This window comes from Culex pipiens, chromosome 2, assembly GCF_016801865.2.
Source record: "Culex pipiens pallens isolate TS chromosome 2, TS_CPP_V2, whole genome shotgun sequence".
NCBI lineage: Eukaryota > Metazoa > Arthropoda > Insecta > Diptera > Culicidae > Culex > Culex pipiens.
Genome location: NC_068938.1, coordinates 45498665 through 45517861, shown reverse-complemented (window position 1 = coordinate 45517861; position 19197 = coordinate 45498665). Strand labels below are relative to the sequence as shown.

The following is a 19197-nucleotide window of genomic DNA, read 5'->3' as shown; positions in this document are numbered from 1 at the left end:
CTCTCACCAGATTGGTGTTATTTTTGGGGTGTGCAAAATTTATCTATTTTTCTTTTGTACATGCTTTTTGTGTACACGTTTTCTCTTGCGTTTTCTCATACAATATTACATGCTTTTTCTCATACAATATTACATGCTTTTGCTCACAAAGGTGATGTGCATGCTTTTGTATGCGATTTTACACAGATATTTTTTACTGTGCGACTAGAAATCAACTTTAAAATTTGAGCGATGACGTACACTTTTTTGGAAGACGTACACTTTTATTGAAAGACGCAACTACACAGTAAAAAAAATCATGGTAAAATTTCATCTAAAAAGGAGTACATCTTTTATGTCAGAAAACAAGCTTTAATTTTACCTCTTATAATGTGTAAATTTACATCTGGCAGACGCTAGGAAAAAATATATGAAATCCCAAAAAAATATCAAACCGGCGATAGTTACATCTAGCTTACTAAGTCCGCGCCCCATCCCGCACGGCCAACTCGCCGCTGTGAAAACTGGACTATCAAAGCCAATATATTGTACAGGATGCTAATTTAAATAATAAAATTTATACGATACAAATATACTTTTATATGAAGAAGCCCCAAGATCTCTTACAATTTTCCTTTCAAACACACTTACCGAACCGCATTTCCAAAGTGGCTTTCGATGTCCCGAAAACAAAAATCCTTCCAGCGGGTATTTTCAGTGCTCTTCGTTTACTCCACTCATTCGCCCAATTCCATAGTGTGTTGTTCCCCTTCCTTTAATTTGGTAATCACTTCAGCTGTTTTTTCCCGTTTTGGATGAAACGCGTTTCATTACCGAGAAAAAGAGAGAGAACGAACAGAAAACGAAAGAGAGAGAAACAAAAACAACAGCGCGCCAGGACGAACGACTCCGCGCTTGGTTTGGCGAGGAGAGACGGAGAGGAGCATCGTGATCGTAATCGTCGCTGGCACGATCCTTCTGGTCCTTCTTTTGGTCGGTTAATGGGAGCAGACCATCTGGCACTGCTCAATAAAAGCCCGTCACGAATGCAGTTGGCTGATTGAATGGTATGCGGCGGCGCTTCTCGCCTCGACGATCGCAGAAAGGTGATGCATTTAATAAGTGTGTCAGATGGGAGGGAAAAAAGGAGAAAATTGCGACTGTTGTGTGCATCTGGCTGATTTGCATCTGGATGAGTTAAAAATGCAACGATAATTTTAAGGAAAGTTTTGTCAATGGGTAATTCTCTACCAACTCACACGAAATCGGGAAAAGTTGCCCCGACCCCTCTTCGATTTGCGTGAAACTTTGTCCTTAGGGGTAACTTTTGTCCCTGATCACGAATCCGAGGTCCGTTTTCTGATATCTCGTGACGGAGGGGCGGTACGACCCCTTCCTTTTTTGAACATGCGAAAAAAAGAGGTGTTTTTCAATAATTTGCAGCCTGAAACGGTGATGAGATAGAAATTTGGTGTCAAAGGGACTTTTATGTAAAATTAGACGCCCGATTTGATGGCGTACTCAGAATTCCGAAAAAAACATATTTTACATCGAAAAAAACACTAAAAAAGTTTTAAAAATTCTCCCATTTTCCGTTACTCGACTGTAAAAAATTGTGGAACGTGTCATTTTATGGGAAATTTAATGTACTTTTCGAATCTACATTGACCCAGAAGGGTAATTTTTTCATTTAGAGCAAAATTTTTCATTTTAAAATTTCGTGTTTTTTCTAACATTGCAGGGTTATTTTTTAGAGTGTAACAATGTTGTACAAAGTTGTAGAGCAGACAATTACAACAATTTTGATATATAGACATAAGGGGTTTGCTTATAAACATCACGAGTTATCGCGATTTTACAAAAAAAAGTTTTGAAAAGTTACTTTTTGCGTTTCTCTTTGTTTCGTCGTCCGTGTCTGTCGCGGGTGACCATGAACAGCCATGATCGATGACGACCAACTTTTTCAAAACTTTTTTTTCGTAAAATCGTGATAACTCGTGATGTTTGTAAGCAAACCCCTTATGTCTATATATCAAAATTTTTGTAATTGTCTGCTCTACAACTTTGTACAACATTGTTACACTCTAAAAAATAATCCTGCAAAGTTAGAAAAAACACGAAATTTTAAAATGAAAATTTTTGTTCTAAATGAAAATATGACCCTTCTGGGTCAATGGAGATTCGAAAAGAACATTAAATTTCCCATAAAATGACATGTTCCAAAACTTTTTACAGTCGAGTAACGGAAAATGGGAGAATTTTTAAAACTTTTTTAGTGTTTTTTTCGATGAAAAATACGTTTTTTCGGAATTCTGAGTACGCCATCAAATCGGGCGTCTAATTTTACATAAAAGTCCCTTTGACACCAAATTTCTACCTCATCACCGTTTCAGGCTGCAAATTATTGAAAAACACCTCTTTTTTCGCATGTTCAAAAATGGAAGGGGTCGTACCGCCCCTCCGTCACGAGATATCGAAAAACGGACCTCGGATTCGTGATCAGGGACAAAAGTTACCCCTTAGGACAAAGTTTCACGCAAATCGAAGAGGGTTCGGGGCAACTGCTGTGTGAGTTGGCGGAGAATTACCCCAATGTGAACTTAAAAAAATGTTTTGTTTTGTCTAAAATTATTTTTGTTACAAAATAATCCAATCAAAAAACCAAAAATATATCGCTTATTTAAATAAAACTTGATGATTTAACTCATTCGCTCAAAGGCCACTTTCAACAACGCAAATCAAGCACAAAACCATACGCGTCCTTCCTCTAGACAAAACTTGCTTTAACAGCCACGAAACACAGAATGGAAACATTATTTTAGGTCCACGGTCCTCGTTGCTCTGCACGCAAACATGACACCGTTTCTACCAGAGATGCCTTCAAGTTCCAGAGTAAGCCAAAACAGCCACTAGCTCTTTCCGGTCGAAACAGAATTCCACCACTTTGCGAATCTTGTGCTGCCAACGCGAAAACACGGTGACACATTTCACAGTAAAAGCAACGTGCGTAAACGCAGTGCATTTTGTCACGTACTTTTCCGACACTTTTCGTTGGAGGTTTTGGAAATTTTCCTCGAAGATTCTGGTTAGCAAAATTTTGAGGAAACGTTCTGCAAATATTTGAACGAAGTTGAAAAGGGATTGCGGCAGGACTCTGTTTAACTTTGATACCATTTTACACAGAATGCTATTCAAACAATTAATTCTGTAATTCACAATCCTTTAAACTAATCTCGAAATACCACAGGTCACAAACAGTGCAAATTTTACGTGCGAACCATAACAACGCGAATTTCCACGCTATAGTGAGGTGTAATCTGGAAGCAATCTTGCGCGAGTACTTCTGTGGAAATCCTAGCAAAATCAACAGTAACACTGTCTGTTTGATGTAAATTTACTTCGTGCAAACATTCCTCCTTCTTCCGGTAAGGATTGTTGTCCGTCTGTATTGTACCCGTGCGTAACGGCACGATGGAAAATTGCACGGAAAAAATGTTACACACTATTTTTTGCTAAAGTTTATTGCAGAACATGACCAAAACAAATTAATGTCATCAATCAACATTCACTGTAAAAAAGTCATCTCTTTCACTTAAGTTGAGGTAATTTTATTCTCTAACTCAAACTCAATTTTCCGTGCAAGAAGTTAAACTGGGAAAAGCGGCAACTTGCAAGTCGTTTTTTCAGAACTGGCAGTGAAATCCGAAATACGATACGATTGTGCCATGTAACCATGAAAAGTGTATTTAGCCAAGCTTAGCTTCTGCACAACACTTTTGGAGAAGAGTGTTAAAGGCAGGATTTGCTGTTTGGGATTATGTGATTATTTTTATTTTTTGATTTATTTATTTTGTTTAGTTCAATTTTTGGCTCAAATACACTTTTGTATTCTAGATGTTTTCTATTTAAAATGATATGAAAAGTGTCTCAAAAAAATTTCAACAAATTATTAGCGTTTGTTCACCACGAATTATGTTTCATATCTTCACAAACAAAAAAAATAAGCAAAGTAACATATACATTTGTGTCCATTGCAATGCAAAAATACAGTCAAAAATGGCAATTTCTCAAAACGTTGTTACGTCCAGAGAATAAACATTGGAAACCAGTGCTAGAAAAATCATCATCAAAAGAAAATCTTTTGACGCTCATCAGGAGAAAAAATCAGAAGGGAACATGGCTCTCCTCTCTCGCGCACGAAAGATCGGTAATAGGAATCATCATATTGATTATTCGGCGGAATATCTATTTCACTACTACACTTGCAGGTGTAACGTCACACGTCGAAAAATGACCCGATATGCGTGTAAACAAAACGAAATTAATAATTTTAACTGGTGCTAACAAGGATATTCACAAAAAAATTGTCAACTGGACTGGATCAACGGAAGCGATTTTCTTTTGTGTGTTTCGCCTCCTTTTTCTTTCCCGGGTGAAGAAAGTTTGGAAGCGTAAAAGATTTTTTTTTGCGATTATTCCAAAAAGAAATTTTGGCAAATTACTGTATTTTTTGGCGAAATTTGACAGTTTACCATCGTTTACAATTCATTGATTTGAATTAATATTGAAAATCTGTGATTAATTTGAACAATAATCACAATTCCGGATCTATAATGTTATTGAAATTTATTTAAGAAGCACAATTTAATTGGCAAGCAAAAACAAATCTTGGGACATTTTCATTGAGTGCATCGTTTTAAAAGCAGTATTCACCTCAAAATTAACTTTTTTAAAAGGTTTCCTATTTTCCATTTGAAAATTTCTTTTCCAGGTAAAGCTCTACTAGAATATGTCAACGTTGAATCTGTTTTTTTTCCCCTGCAATTTACCCTCTTAGACCGATTGGTCAGAAAGCTGTTTGCTACGAAAGGACATTTAAAAATAAATATGTGAAACCAAGTTTTCCTAAGTACTACTTATGATAATTTTTAAAATACCCAACCCAATTTTCAAACAACATATTTTACCTTCTGCACGTATATTTTCTGACCTTCTGAATATAATTACTTTCAAAATACTTAAACAAATAAACATGTATACCTGTTACAAAAAAAAAATCAACTCATCTCTAAGGTTTTCAAAAGCATCTCAGAAAGTTCTATATTATATCATAGAAACTGTAAATGTAAAATATTCAATGCTTCCACTGTACAAGAATAGAATAATATTGTAAACCTACCTTGATAATTGGATCTGCAAGTTCAAAATGTCTGCATTGATTGTGTTATCTAATGAGATTCTGAAAAAAAAGAAAATAAATCAAAAAAATATTATTCAATCACATGAAAGCTACCTTAAAAATAAAAAAAAATTAAATAAAAATTGTAAATTCTTTCAGCGAATCTCAAACTTAAAGCAATATCTATGAGGTTGTTGGAAGGTAAAATCAATTGAAAACGGCAAAAAATAACTAAATTCAAAAAAGATATCGCGAACATGATCAATCTCACATACACTCACTTCCATGCAGAATAAAATCAGGGAGGTGCCAGGATTTATGACTAACGCACGTTTCCCCTCGCACACACATACTCACACATCCCGCCAAAGGATCTCCCTTCGATCTGGAAGGTAATGTCGAAAGCCGCGCAACTTCAACGACAACACAAAAAATGTAGGAAATCTAGGAAGGGGGAAAGCCAGAAAGGCAAAAAAGCAAAAATATCAGAAAGCAGCTGAGAGTTTCTTTTTTTTTTGCTGTTGATGCCGAGTGGAAACATAAATGTAGAGTACTGGAAGAGGGTGACGGAGATTGCGCCGAAGGTGCACAGAGAAAAAAAACTAGAATATAAGGAAGATTTTTTAATTTAAGCTTGATATTTTTTTTATTGAAACCCATCAAAGCAAATAAAAAAAAACGTCTTGATCTCGATGTTTTCAAATTTTAAAAGCAGGATTAAACTTAACATTTTTCACAGTGCACCGTCGCTGTACACAATACGAGTGACGATTAACTGGCAGATGTGTGCTCACGAAAAGCGTTATCGGAAGTAAACCGCCAATTTTTGCTGGCAGACTTTATGTTATTGTGCGTGGTTGCCGTGGAACAGATTTCAGACCTGCGAGGAAAAATACAACACAATGGGACTCCTTAATTGTTATGTGCCCTACCCCTTGGGAGGGATTTATTGGAAATGGAAAGAGAACATGATTCGACTTGATGTAAAGGAACTTGTGAGTACGGGATCATCTGTTCAAATGTTGTAAAATGTGGAAAATGTATGCTATTTTTTTAATGAACACAACTTTGCAGTGATTTTTTTTGTTAAAACAATAATGTTGTTAACAATAAACATGCAAAGATTTAAAATATTTTCCCAATGCTTTGAAATTTCAAGCAAAATGTGCTCTTCCGAATCGACGTGAACTTCATTTTTTTACTGAAACTGCACTTCCTAAACAAAAATGTGAACTTCAAGAACATAGATTGCAAACAATATTGAACAATTGTTGCGTTTACCAAAAATATATGTTATTTTTTTGTTCAAGTGTCATTCGATCTTTACTAAACTGACTTAAAAAGATAAAAGGGCGTTATTTTGCTTTTAAGTCTAAGTTTTGAATTGAAATTTTCGATGATATTTTTATCAGAAAGGTCAGAACATTTAGCATTTTAAAATTTTATTCTCCCCCCAAAACTTATTTTTATTCCATATCTGAATTTTTGAGGCTATACTTAATAAGTTGCAAATAATTTTTACTTTGCAATTCCGAAAAACACTTTTGAATAGGATTATTCTCATTTTAGTCTAGCGCCCGTGTATTTAGTCATCTCAAAATCCAAAACAAAAGTATACAATTTCTATTTTTCGAAACATGAAATATACATTTTTAACATGCTGAAAAGATGAACTTTTTGCAATTCCGCTGTCACTGTCAATTTTTCCTGTCCTTCTAGAGAATCGAAACGGCCTACTTTTCCCTACCAAAAATAACAGAATGGAAAATTAATACCTTTCAATACCAAAAAAATGGGTGCTAAAAAGTTGAACTTTTCAACCCTAGTATCGAAAAGTAACATTTTTCAATATTTTTTTGTTTTGAACGGTGAATTTACTTGACACATCGAAAATTGACATAAAATCCATTTAAAAAGCGTTTTTCAGAATTGTGAAAAAAAATGTGCAAGCAAGTTGTTGCAAAACTTGATTTTTTCAGCACTCGTCGTATTTTTCCAACTCGGTAAACCTTGTTTGATAAATGTACGACTCTGCTAAAATATCTTCTTTTTGCCACTTGTTGCATAAACTACAATTTCCGTTCTATTATTTTTGATAATGATGAGTATTTTTTTCTAGCCAAATTCAAGCTTTAGGATGATTTATCTAAAAAACGACGCAATTCATTGAAATTAATGTAAAATTCTTTTTGATTTTAAATGTAATCTACATAAAAAAACTGAGCTTTGTGTTTAGATCGTATTTTCAAAGTTTACTAAACCTTATAATTATTTTGGCTCCTCTGAAACATAATTAATATGAAATCATTAAAAATTCAAGTTTTGCACATACTCAAAAACCTTGGAATTTTTTTATTAGTGTTCATTTTTGACTTTTTCAAAACAAGCTCAAGAAACAAAAATAATCAAAAACTCCGTTCTCAAGATACAGATTCTCAAATATTTTGGAGATCGATACTGTTAATTGTGTATGGAAATTTTTATGGATGAACCAATAATGCAACATTCGATGCCTCTGTGCTCTCTTGTACCAAGCTTGCTGGTTTTTCTGTCTAGTTAGCATAAGAGAGCACAGAGGCATCGATTGCTTCTTAAGTCATAGCGAAGGACTCCACAAAGCTAAATAAAAAATACATCGATAAACGATATTTTGAATAAAAAAATGCTCCACGGAGTTATTTTTTTTTATTTTTAGAAAGCAAACAGGACTTATGTTTTGTTATAAGGTTTCAACCCAGAATTGCGTGACTGTTTAAAAATATTCCAATGAGTTTTTCTATTTCTTTAAATCCATTTCAAGCTGTTCAGTAGATTTGGACTTGTATAAATGTTATTTTAAAAAAATCAAAGAAGCTAAAGTCGGTAACAACTTTGTTAAAAAATCAAAATATTATTTTAAAAGAATACAAAAAACTTCATGCTGTAAAAAAATAACCATATTATGAAAATAATGTTTTCAGATATTTTATGTTTTCCTCATACTATAATTTTTGTATGGAATGTTCCCATGATTTAGAAGAATTTTATAATTTCTGAAACAAATATTGTCTGAATTCAACTATATTGTCTTATTTACTTAAAAAATATCTTCTAAGCATTTTAAAAATATTTTCAAAATTGTAGTTCAATTCGAACATAGGAAGTGACACATATTTTTCTGATAAGATCTGTGAAAATGGTTGTTTGCAAAAATAAATCAGAAATTATTCCGACTATATGTTAAACGTAACCGACAATAATATTTGCTTAACAATTACTCCAGGAATGTTGCGAACGCAAACACAGACTTGTTAGCATAATTACTGTAACTACACCCAGTCCGCACAATCTAATGCAATGATCTGGAAAAACCTTGAAACGCGGTTCGTTGCCATCGCATACATCATGATTTTACCATATTTTCTTTGCACGGTACAAGAGAGACCAGCCCATCCCTTCCCCCTCAGAGATAAGAATCAAACCATAGTAATCACACGCGGTGAGATCCCGAAAGTGCACCATGTTGTACAGGATTAATTCAGCAAGCAGCAGCATCTGCAACAAGTACCACCACGATGTACAATATACATTTTTCAACAGAAACGAGTAAAATATACACATCAGCAGCAGCAGCCCGCGAACACAAATCGAGCGCATCACGCGGGAAAGATCTGCAGCCGCCGCAGATGCAGAAGCCGATTCCACCAGATCGAGATGTAGTAGAAGTGCAGCAGCATGTAATTTAACTAAAACAAATTGCACCAGCGCCGAACACCGGCAAAATGCAAAATATCACTTCTTGGTCGCCGTCGTCACCGTCAAGCTCCACGTGCGCAGGGTAGACTGGCTCGTAGTGGTCCATAAGGTGCGATTTAGCGTAGTTGATGGTCCAGAACGGGTTGATATCACCTTTTGGATCGGAAGACGCGTTCAGCTTTTACTGTACAGCAGATTATAACAATTTCGAGTCTGACTAGCGACGATACAGCAGCAGCTGAAAGTGAGTGATGGGTAGACTGGTTCAAATTTTACGACTCAGTTAGGCTATCGCAGGATGATAAATTCGAGCAAGTCTAACCTGAAATCGCCTAACATTGAAACAAGTCACTAGGAATGGTTGTTACCTAAAATAGATTCTCCTACGGTAACAAGCAGATTATTGACTTGCCAGAGTACTGAATTCATACAGAAAAAGGAAGCTTCTTCGATGCATTCAGGGCTGCCTTCTTTCAGCAAGATGTTTTCTACGAATTTGTTATTTTTGTGCAGATGAATATGCTAGCTTCGACATCGTCAGCTGTGAACTCGTACAATTGAAGACATGAAAGTTCAAGAGTCTACATGATTCGTGCTTCCATTGGAACGATAGCAACAATAGACGTAATGGAATGCAATTTCCAAAGACATGATCTATGGCTCATGTATCATTCATAATTGAAATTAATCCAATTTTGAGGATACATTCCATATCAATGGAGATGAAGATGTTTGCTTAGGAGCTTTGAATAATCCTCAGCTTTGAGATTCAATTCACTTGAACCCAACGTTAAAATTGCAATTTAACAAGCGTTTCAATGTGATTTTCCTAACAAGCCTCAGACCATGAAGAAAACTTAATAAAAATTTCCATATTTCTCATCGTCCATATTGCTTACCTTTTGGACCATAATTTAATCAAAACCATAAAATATGCCATAAATTACACCACTTTCAATCACTCTTCAACTTTCACCAAGCTGCTGCTGTTACTTGGAACCATCAATCTCCGGGTTCATAATTTTAGCGAGTCCACCAAAATCGTGCCTTATGTGAAAATATGTTCCACGAAAATTTGCCCCTTCTTCCTTCAAAAAAGAACTTTTGACCATAAATTAACCCGTGATTTGCCCCGTGGTCAAGCGACGGCTTGATGGCTTGTGTTGGTACAGCTTTTCAACAGGAACCGGCCGAAATTACCTTCATCGTGGTCTTCCGGGATCGTTTGCCGAAATGTGTAGGCTACAAATTGTTGCTACTTGGCGTTGGCGTACGTGCTGGCCGGAAGGGTTTATGCAACCAGTTGGCAGTGTTGCACTTTTGGTTTTAAGAGTCAGGGGAGCTTTTCGCGAAATAACATAATTTTCTATTTCAACATTTATATATTTCTGAAAGCGCATGTGGACAACCCTTGTTTTTTAATCTAGCAGACGTGTATTCAACAGAAAATTATTTAATAATCATTTTCCAAAAACAAGAAACAAGAAACAAGAAACAAGAAACAAGAAACAAGAAACAAGAAACAAGAAACAAGAAACAAGAAACAAGAAACAAGAAACAAGAAACAAGAAACAAGAAACAAGAAACAAGAAACAAGAAACAAGAAACAAGAAACAAGAAACAAGAAACAAGAAACAAGAAACAAGAAACAAGAAACAAGAAACAAGAAACAAGAAACAAGAAACAAGAAACAAGAAACAAGAAACAAGAAACAAGAAACAAGAAACAAGAAACAAGAAACAAGAAACAAGAAACAAGAAACAAGAAACAAGAAACAAGAAACAAGAAACAAGAAACAAGAAACAAGAAACAAGAAACAAGAAACAAGAAACAAGAAACAAGAAACAAGAAACAAGAAACAAGAAACAAGAAACAAGAAACAAGAAACAAGAAACAAGAAACAAGAAACAAGAAACAAGAAACAAGAAACAAGAAACAAGAAACAAGAAACAAGAAACAAGAAACAAGAAACAAGAAACAAGAAACAAGAAACAAGAAACAAGAAACAAGAAACAAGAAACAAGAAACAAGAAACAAGAAACAAGAAACAAGAAACAAGAAACAAGAAACAAGAAACAAGAAACAAGAAACAAGAAACAAGAAACAAGAAACAAGAAACAAGAAACAAGAAACAAGAAACAAGAAACAAGAAACAAGAAACAAGAAACAAGAAACAAGAAACAAGAAACAAGAAACAAGAAACAAGAAACAAGAAACAAGAAACAAGAAACAAGAAACAAGAAACAAGAAACAAGAAACAAGAAACAAGAAACAAGAAACAAGAAACAAGAAACAAGAAACAAGAAACAAGAAACAAGAAACAAGAAACAAGAAACAAGAAACAAGAAACAAGAAACAAGAAACAAGAAACAAGAAACAAGAAACAAGAAACAAGAAACAAGAAACAAGAAACAAGAAACAAGAAACAAGAAACAAGAAACAAGAAACAAGAAACAAGAAACAAGAAACAAGAAACAAGAAACAAGAAACAAGAAACAAGAAACAAGAAACAAGAAACAAGAAACAAGAAACAAGAAACAAGAAACAAGTAACAAGAAACAAGAAACAAGAAACAAGAAACAAGAAACAAGAAACAAGAAACAAGAAACAAGAAACAAGAAACAAGAAACAAGAAACAAGAAACAAGAAACAAGAAACAAGAAACAAGAAACAAGAAACAAGAAACAAGAAACAAGAAACAAGAAACAAGAAACAAGAAACAAGAAACAAGAAACAAGAAACAAGAAACAAGAAACAAGAAACAAGAAACAAAAAACAAGAAACAAGAAACAAGAAACAAGAAACAAAATATTTTCTAAGAAAATATTTTAAAATAAGTGTGACATAATAAAAAGATTATGATAAAAACAGGTAATTTTTTTTTAATGCACAATTACAAGATATTTCAGGTAATTCGCATTTTTCAATGATGTTTTATTAAACTTGATAATCCCTGCATAGCTGTCCGACCACAACACCGCAGATGAAAGCGAACGTAATGCCTAGCACTAATTTTAATTTCTTCCCTGTGCACATCGTCAGCAGCATGCAAGCCGGAGTTGAGGTTGGCGATGGTCCCAACGTCATCCACGGAGGATAAAGCTTGATGCCTCAGCGTGATCTGATAAAAGTGAAAAGTAAAAACTGCCCGTCGGTGCAAAACTCCTCCACCCGTGTGGAAGGGTGCCACGCCCCTTTTCATAAAGTTCGTAATAAATATTTACGCGTTTTTCTCGGGATTCCACACGCTGGATAGGAAGACAAACGGGGCCAGCCCCAACCAGTAGCCTGGCACAGAGCATGTAATTCGTCGTGGTCGAGCGATGTTGCCACTCGTGCATTCTTGGGCAAAATTGAGTTAATGGTGATAACAGACTTTAATGATCTCCAAAACATGGAATTTGATCTGAAATATTAAGCAAAATATTTAAAAAAATACAAACAATGCTACCACTCGTAATACAAAATGTTTCCGATTACCTCAGATTCATGTGCCATTTGTCATACGTGATGTTTGGACAGACTAAAAACTGCCACACGTGAATGTCGACTTATAAAATATTGTACAGGTCTTCATAACTTGGAATTTAATCCGAAAGAGATAATAATTAACAATGCTGCCACTCGTTATACAAATTTGTTGCCGCATATCTCAAAATCACCTTTTGTCATACGTAAAGCTCGGTCAGGTTTCATTTCCCTTTTTTAAGGTCAACATGCGACTGCAAAGCACAACCAGGATGAACTGCAATAGACCTGCAGGTTCTCGTCCGGTGCCGCAGTAAGTAACACTTAGAGATGCGTATTTCCTGCAGTGCAACAAATGCATCGGTTTCCATTATGAGATGGGAGGGAAATGGGTTGAAAGCTCCCGAGAGAGAGGACCTGCACGTACAAGTTGTGTATTACTGATTGCTAACGAAACGAGCACACAGCATGACGCCTCTCGGAAGCCGTTGACGGCTGCGCCAAAGGAAATGAAACAATTGATTGGTAAAGCGCAATAGAAGCTCATTAGGGGGTGCAATCAGCTACAATTGGACGTTGGTTTGATCAATTTATTTGGAGTTGTTTGAAATGATTATAAATTACTTGTTCAAGAGTATGAGGGGTCTCAACGGAAGATAGATCATAAAAAAGTCTTATCAAAATGCCTGCGTTTTTCCTCTTCTAATCTGTGAAAAGAACTGGTTCAAGAATTGTTACTTTGGAATTTCCGATGGCATCTTTGCTGCCATCAGCATCGTCATACTAAACATACTGCAGTAAATACTAATGATTCTGAAAACAGAGATCAGCTAGCAAAGCAAGACTCATTTTAACAAAAAAGAGATGAGATATGAGAAACGAGAAATGAGAAACGAGAAATGAGAAATGAGAAATGAGAAATGAGAAATGAGAAATGAGAAATGAGAAATGAGAAATGAGAAATGAGAAATGAGAAATGAGAAATGAGAAATGAGAAATGAGAAATGAGAAATGAGAAATGAGAAATGAGATGTGAGAAATGAGATACGAGCAATGAGCAATGAGCAATGTGAAACAAAATACATAAAAAATTAAAAAAAAGCTAAACTAGCAACTCTCTTTCCATAGCGTCATTAGGGAATTAATGCAAGATATCTCCGCAGTCAACATCTCTGTCGTGTGCCGATCTGATTCCATCTGTTGCAATGCATAAACACGCAGCATCCGACTCTGGCTCGACTACATGAAATGGAAAGGACGTCTAACGTGTAGTAAGTTGCAAGCTCATCGACATGCACTGGCGCCTTTACCAACCGGAACGTTTGCTCGCATATTTCAACGGGTGTGGCCACAGCATCCGTGAAGGGCTGTACCGTGGTCGCGAATTATGCGTTTCATAGACTGATTTTCATCATTAGTCAGCATTTTTTTAACTTTAAAATTTGTCATAAAACGATGATTTCTAAGCTGTTTAAAAAAATCCCATAAATATTTAACATAAACTTATCAAGTATAATCTTTAATCCTGTTCTATGTTAAGTAACTGTGAATAGTTATCTTAATAATGTAATATTATTGTTCAAGAGCTAACCATACATTGCGTATTAAAGAATTTCGCATTTAAAAACAATCATACATTTTTTTCAATAATTAAAAAATAAATCCAAGATTTTGACCGAGCCACGTAGCCTAGTGGTAACGCTCCCGCCTAGTAAGCGGCAGATCGGGGTTCAAATCCCGGCTCGGACCAACACAACTGGTGATCTTTTCCCTTCTGGATTCGATTGCTTAGTAAAGGGAAGGTAGTGTATCGTCACAAACTGGACCTTATCACAACACCTTAGGGAGGCGACCTATGGAATGTTAACATTAACCTTAACATGTTAACATTAAGTTGAGAATGAAATTGCCACTGAATCCGCTTTGTATATGCCGGTCCCGATACTCTTCAAGGGTGTTCCCCTCAGGAACTGGGAAAGATTTACTTTTTTCACAAGATTTTGACAAGTAAAAATATGCAAAACTAAGGATGAGTAAAAGTATGTAATCTAAGTATGATCCCTGTCAGTAAACAACACCATTTAAACATTTACCAACCTGTGGCAGGCAGCACATGTTTCGACAAGTTGGAATTTATTTCGCTTCGATGATACCGTGCACCACAATTTATGCCAATATCATAATCAAGGCCAAGGTAGCCGGGGCGAGGCTGATTGGAGAAATTTTAATTACGATGGCGATTCATTGGATTTGAAAGGGGGACGGTCCTCCCCGGCGAGAGGAAACTTTGTTCGAAAACAACAACCAGTGTGGAATAACAAGTTGGGGCCACAATTACGAGCCATCATCGACTATCGAGTGATTTATTTGCGACGCAATTGAATCTGCCTAGCGCGTTACCGGTTGATGAAATCATCTCCGTTGCAGGTATTATTTTTCCGATTGCCAATTAATATTTACAATCTGCCCACGTTTGTGGGCGGTGAAGCAAGTAATTAGCAGTTTCCAGATTAATTAATTCATATCACTGCTTAACTAGTAAAATTTAAAAAATTTGATGATACATTCAGATGTAAATTTATTTTGTGACGATTGGAAAATGTATTGAAAAAAATATTTCAAACTTAAATTGGACATTAAATTGAATCAATCAATTTCAAATTCATATCAAATTACTTAAAAAAAATTGTTTAGCTTATATATTTTGAGCACATATTTTTTTACCCTCTGATTTTTCGAGCCGATTCTGAAAGGGGGAGGTGACATGAACTGTCATAAACTTTGATTAAAATTGCAATGGCTAATTATACTTTCAATCAGCAAATAAATAAAAAAAACATAATTAACAAAATTCCTGCAAATTCTCTTCAATGTTTTTGCCTTCTTCTTTCTTTTTTGTCCATAAAAAAATGCTAGAAAAATAATCAAAAATCGGTACCTAGAAAACATTTAATTTTCAACCCGATTTTCTTTTTTCTGCAAAATTATTGGTTTCAATGTGAATAATAATTCAAAAAAAAAGTAACATTGTGAATGTTTTGAAGAAAAAAAACATTTCCAAGATCATCGAAAATACACCGCCAAACTATCTATTTTTAAACAGCTTTATAATAACATCTTAAATATCAAGTATTTCATAAATGAGCAGTTCTCTAGGATTTCGGTCATTCGATTTTTTTTGTATTTTTTAATCCGACTGAAACTTTTTTGGTGCCTTCGGTATGCCCAAAGAAGCCATTTTGCATCATTAGTTTGTCCATATAATTTTCCATACAAATTCGGCAGCTGTCCATACAAAAATGATGTATGAAAATTCAAAAATCTGTATCTTTTGAAGGAATTTTTTGATCGATTTGGTGTCTTCGGCAAAGTTGTAGGTATGGATACGGACTACACTGGAAAAAAATAATACACGGTAAAAAAAATTTGGTGATTTTTTTATTTAACTTTTTATCACTAAAACTTGATTTACAAAAAAACACTATTTTTTATTTTTTTTATTTTTTGATATGTTTTAGAAGGCATAAAATGCCAACTTTTCAGAAATTTCCAGGTTGTGCAAAAAATCACTGACCGAGTTATGAATTTTTTAATCAATACTGATTTTTTCAAAAAATCGAAATTTTGGTCGTAAAAATTTTTCAACTTCATTTTTCGATGTAAAATCAAATTTGCAATCAAAAAGTACTTTACTGAAATTTTGATAAAGTGCACCGTTTTCAAGTTATAGCCACATTTAAGTGACTTTTTTGAAAATAGTCGCAGTTTTTCATTTTTTTAAATTAGTGCACATGTTTGCCCAGTTTTGAAAAAAATATTTTTGAAAAGCTGAGAAAATTCTCTATATTTTGCTTATTTGGACTTTGTTGATACGACCTTTAGTTGCTGAGATATTGCAATGCAAAGGTTTAAAAACAGGAAAATTGATGTTTTCTAAGTTTCACCCAAACAACCCACCATTTTCTATCGTCAATATCTCAGCAACTAATGGTCTGATTATCAATGTTAATATATGAAACATTTGTGAAATTTTCCGATCTCTTCGAAAAAAATATTTTTGGAATTTTCAAATCAAGACTAACATTTCACAAAGGCCAAACATTCAATATTACGCCCTTTTAAAATGTTTGTCTTGATTTGAAAATTCCAAAAATATTTTTTTCGAAAAGATCGGAAAATTTCACAATTGTTTCATATATTAACATTGAAAATCGGACCATTAGTTGCTGAGATATTGACGATAGAAAATGGTGGGTTGTTTGGGTGAAACTTAGAAAACATCAATTTTCCTGTTTTTAAACCTTTGCATTGCAATATCTCAGCAACTAAAGGTCGTATCAACATAGTCCGAATAAGCAAAATATAGAGAATTTTCTCAGCTTTTCAAAAATATTTTTTTCAAAACTGGGCAAACATGTGCACTAATTTAAAAAAATGAAAAACTGCGACTATTTTCAAAAAAGTCACTTAAATATGGCTATAACTTGAAAACGGTGCACTTTATCAAAATTTTAGTAAAGTACTTTTTGATTGCAAATTTGATTTTACATCGAAAAATGAAGTTGAAAAATTTTTACGACCAAAATTTCGATTTTTTGAAAAAATCAGTATTGATTAAAAAATTCATAACTCGGTCAGTGATTTTTTGCACAACCTGGAAATTTCTGAAAAGTTGGCATTTTATGTCTTCTAAAACATATCAAAAAATAAAAAAAATTAAAAATAGTGTTTTTTTGTAAATCAAGTTTTAGTGATAAAAAGTTAAATAAAAAAATCACCAAATTTTTTTTTACCGTGTATTATTTTTTCCAGTGTAGTCCGTATCCATACCTACAACTTTGCCGAAGACACCAAATCGATCAAAAAATTCCTTCAAAAGATACAGATTTTTGAATTTTCATACATCATTTTTGTATGGACAGCTGCCGAATTTGTATGGAAAATTATATGGACAAACTAATGATGCAAAATGGCTTCTTTGGGCATACCGAAGGCACCAAAAAAGTTTCAGCCGGATTAAAAAATACAAAAATTAAAATTGAAGAAAAAAGACCGATTTCGTAGAGAATTGCTCAAATTTTAAAATTAAAAATATAACTCAAAGATTAATAATTTTCAAAAAATCTCAAATTCATACAAAATCGGTAAACATATTCCCGAACCGTCTTCGATTTCCGAAAAATGTTGTCCTGAAAGGTTATTTTACTCCTTGATCACAAATCCAAGATTCTCCTTTTTATTTTTGAACTCTAAAAAAATACGTTTTTTTTTCAATAATTCGTAACCTGAAAGATTGATGATTTGGAAAATATTTTAAAACAATTGTTTGTGCATTGTTCGTTACTGTAAAATTGTAAAAAATCGTAGGATGTATCATTTGAAGGGAAATTCAATGTACGTTTCGAATCAGTAAAGGATCTTTTTGTATCTTAAAAAGTTTTTTTAATTGCTTATTTTTATAACTTTGCCGGATTATTTTCAAGATTGTTACAATGTTGTACAAAGTTGTAGAAGAGATATGACAAAACCATCACGAATTATCGCGATTTTTCGAAAAGAAATGATTTTTAAATATTCGAAAATCAAGCAAATATATTTTTATTATTTTTAAATCAAGACAAGTCAATTTGAGTGGTTGATGACCTATTAAATTACCAAAGACATTTTCTCAATATTTCTTCACTGCCATTTTTGCCGCTATCTTGGATTGAAAATTTCAAAATCAATTGAAAGTAGTTAAGGGGTCATACATAAGTACAACAATAAAAAATCAGGCAACGAAAAAACCTTTTTTTCTTGATTCGATTATCCGAAGTGAAATTTTTACGAGGCCTTAAATTTCCAGGACGCTCTAGGAAGAGTTAAACAGTTTCCTTAAAAAAAACTAAAATAAAAAAAAATATTTAAAGGGTAAATATTTAAATGTAGGGGAGAGTGGGGAGACTTGATCCCCGGGAAGACTTGATCCCAAGCCTGTATCTCGTCAGCATGTGGGTAAAACAATTAGCTTTGTTCTAGAAAGTTGTGCGAAATTGACTAAAACTCATTGTAGAAAACAAAGAAAAAATTTAAAAAAGGTTTGGATTGAGTTACACACATTTTTCTAAGAAGTGCTGCAAAAAACTTCCAAGAGATCTTTTTTCTTTGTTTTGATAAGTATAGAAAACACTCAAACATTATTCAAAAAAATATTTTTTATACATGAATTGTTTGATAAACATATCAACTCCAAAACCCTTACGCATTTGACGTTAAATTTATCGTCATACTATTTTTACAATCAATTGTTTAAAAAAGTGCGTTAAGGGAGACTTGATCCCTGCATTTTTACAGTCACTGGAATCAGCCTCAAGATTAAATAATTTGGCTGGGTTTTCGTACATAGTTTCCTTTAGTATAGTTGTATATAACTAACTGCAGTTTGAACCATTTTTCAAAAGTTTTGTAAACAAAAATTACCAGCTTTTGTAAACATGCTCAATTTCGGTCTAAAAAAGAAAATTTTAAGTTTTTAAATATTTTACATGCTAAACTTGTTATATTTTGAACACAAATGTACAGGTTTAATGTGAAATTGCTGTATCTTATAGAAAATTAAAAGTTTGGATGAATAAGAAACATTTTGCTTAAGATTTCTTCAAAATGTTGAAAGGGGGATCAAATTACCCCCAACATTTTGAAAATGCCGGTTTAAAATATTTTTTTAAAAAGCTTGGCATTATTCGAAGAGTTTATCTGATGAAATACCCTTATCAGCCAAACATAGTTGAATGTTTAAGCTTTCAATTCATGCAAAAAGAGCATAGTTTTGTGAGAAATTGACAGAGTTATGTGCG

The 19197-nt window shown here is 33.9% G+C and overlaps 2 protein-coding genes across 4 annotated transcripts in view; one reads left to right on the top strand and one right to left on the bottom strand.

Moving 5' to 3' along the window:
* Positions 1-19197, top strand: part of LOC120430668 (trissin receptor-like) — a 429039-nt gene that overhangs the window by 197067 nt on the left and 212775 nt on the right. The window lies entirely within an intron of this gene.
* LOC120416773 (uncharacterized) overlaps positions 1-19197 on the bottom strand; it is a 79320-nt gene that overhangs the window by 23997 nt on the left and 36126 nt on the right. The window contains exon 3 of one of the 3 annotated variants that reach the window (XM_039578635.2): positions 5159-5218. The exons of 1 other annotated variant lie outside the window; for it this stretch is intronic. The gene's annotated coding sequence lies outside the window, so the exon portion shown is untranslated. Of the gene's footprint in view, positions 1-630; positions 1126-5158; positions 5219-19197 lie in introns of those variants that run through there. One more of the 3 variants, XM_039578636.2, reaches the window with a different exon arrangement.